The 2,883-nt window shown below is 42.3% G+C and overlaps 1 pseudogene; it reads left to right on the forward strand.

The window, feature by feature from the left end:
* The first annotated feature begins 1,018 nt into the window (after nt 1–1,018).
* Nucleotides 1,019–1,136, forward strand: LOC126177197 (5S ribosomal RNA; annotated as a pseudogene).
* Nucleotides 1,137–2,883: the final 1,747 nt, after the last annotated feature.

Genomic DNA, 2,883 nt, shown 5'->3' on the forward strand with positions numbered 1-2,883 from the left:
GCAAGCTACCTCACGGTATAGGGCCGAGGTTACTTCTTGTATCACTGTCATTTGCCTTCTTTCCTGTTCCTATCGCAAATGGTTCTGAGGAAGAACGATTGATGGGAAGCCTCCATTGAGCTCGAATGTCGCTAATTTTACTTTCATTACTTTTTTCGCAAGATTACGTACGAGTAAACGAACTATTGGTTGACTCTCCCAGAAATGTATGTTCTACAGACTTTAATAGTAAACCACACCGCTTCCCTTGCAGGATCTGCCACTGGAGTTGGCTGAACATATTCGTACTAAAAGAAACTACAAAGAAATGCGCTGCTCTTCTTTGGATCATCTCTATTTCCTGTGTGAGTCCTATCTGGTACGCTTACGAGACTGGCGAGGAGTACTCGTGTAGTGACAGCCTTTTGTGTGCAACCTATGCTGTGGGTCAATGGTCACTGCCTGTAGCAATCGTCGTTCCTCTGCAGGTCTTTCTGCGTTACGCCATAACATTCTAGCGTTCTCACTTGTCTGTATACTACAGCACCATACGTGACGAGCCTGATAGATATTGCGACAATGTCCATTAGGTCACTTACATATATTTTGAAAAGTAATCTCTCTGTAACACTCTTTTTGGACACCCCCGAAGTTACTATTACACCTGAAGATTTCTCTCCTCTGCCAATGAAGTGGTCCGTCCTGTTTGGTAGTTTGGTACAAACTCTTCAGTCCAGTCAACTCACATAGCTGGCCTGATATTCCGTACGCTCTTATTTTGTTCATTAACCTGCAGTGCGGGACGGTTTATAGCGCTTGCAGTAAGTCAAGGAACACGGAATAAACCTAATCGCTTGTGTCCGCTGCTTTCAGTGTCTTATGGACGATCAGAGGGATCTGGGTCTCACACGACTGTTGTTTTAGGAATCGATGTTGATTCCTACAAAGTAGATTTCCAGTCTCCAGAAATATCACAATACGTGAGCAAAAAACATTTTCCAAAATTCTGCAAAATTACCATCGACAGAGGTACAAGTGCGCCAACGGCCTTGCCGCAGTGGTAACACCGGTTCCCGTCAGATCACCGAAGTTAAGCGCTGTCGGGCTGGGATAGCACTTGGATGGGTGACCATCAGGTCTGCCGAGCGCTGTTGGCAAGCGGGATGCACTCAGCCCTTGTGAGGCAAACTGAGGAGCTACTTGATTGAGAAGTAGCGGCTCCGGTCTCGGAAACTGACATACGGCCAGGAGAGCGGTGTGCTGACCACACGTCCCTCCATATCCGCATCCAGTGACGCCTATGGCTTGAGGATGACACGGCGGTCGGTCGGTACCGTTGGGCCTTCATGGCCTGTTCGGGAGGAGTTAAGGTTTTAGAGGTACAAGTGCGGCGTTTTGTGCATTTATTTGACAACTTTTGGTGAAAATGGGAATGACCTGCAACTTTTCCAATAACAACGAACGTGTTACTCATCCAGCGTCCTACGACACACTGGTTCTGTTGGGCGATATCAGTTTTGTTTCTATACCGTGGGCAATTTATGCGACATTTGGAATATTAACATTTTGCGATGATTTAAAAGGACTGTCACGAAAGGTCTTCCTTACTGAAATGGTAACACTATCCAAACGCACAACTGGTCTGAAATTTCGTAAGCTCTTTTTTTTTGTATTTTACAGTGGGGGACTGTGTGGAACACCTTCCAGAAGTTATGGAACAATGCATCAACCTTGACAACGGGTTATCTGCTGTTTCTTGCTTCACCTGGACTAGTAGATCGGTCCTGAATGTCATTGTAACTGAGTGTATCTATCATTTAACATTTTTTCTGGCTTAATATGTCCAGCTGTAGCAATTTTCTTTGTTGTTGTGATTTTTTAGTACCACGGTGTCATAAGAGTAACAGAAAAGTCGTTGTAAAATTGAAAAAAAAAAGATCATGGTACTTCGCACACGTCCATCCATAAGTCATTCACAGGGAATATTTTCCGGAAAGTCGCAACCATGCCATATTAAGGTACAGAGCAATGGGTAATATACATTCTGGTAATACTGCTCTGTAACTGCTCTGTAACCGATGTAGCTTAGGTATAGTAGATATAGTGGGACATTCCCACGAGCAACAAGTTGTGTTTTTAAGTTGTCAAATTTTAGCCACACTCCGGTGGAAAAAAAAAAGATCATGGTACTTCGCACACGTCCATCCATAAGTCATTCACAGGGAATATTTTCCGGAAAGTCGCAACCATGCCATATTAAGATACAAAGCAATGGGTAATATACATTCTGGTAATACTGCTCTGTAACCGATGTAGCTTAGGTATAGTAGATATAATTTTCATTTTAAATGATATTCAGTCTACGCGAGTTATTTACGTTTATTGACCACTGCAGTTTCATACTCCACTTCATAGAGAGACTGATGAAAAATGAGCTAGATTTTTTTCTTTACTTGTGTAGTATCCATACGGCCACTCTTCTTGCTAACAACTCTACAACAGTTCACACGCACACTCACATATACATGCTGGTAATTGGTAATCAAGTCGTCACAGAAGTACACAGAGAAATACATAAAGCTTCAAGTGACACCATAATTAACGTATGCTGTATGTACTGAAATGTAATGACATTGCATACTGACATTTTAAACTACAGAGCAACAATTTACGATGCAATGTAACACACAGCTGTACACATTGTTCTTCTGTAGTTCAAAATGTTAGTATGCAGTGTCATTACATTTCAGTACATACAGCATACGTTAATTCTAGTGCTAATCTTTATGTAATTTTCTGTGTACTTCTGCGTCGACTTAACTACCAATTACCAGCATGTTTCTGGAACATAAGACCTCAAACGCTTGGATTCTTATCTTTTACGGTTTTTCTGCAGTGCTCCAG

This window comes from Schistocerca cancellata, chromosome 3 (assembly GCF_023864275.1).
Source record: "Schistocerca cancellata isolate TAMUIC-IGC-003103 chromosome 3, iqSchCanc2.1, whole genome shotgun sequence".
Lineage (NCBI taxonomy): Eukaryota > Metazoa > Arthropoda > Insecta > Orthoptera > Acrididae > Schistocerca > Schistocerca cancellata.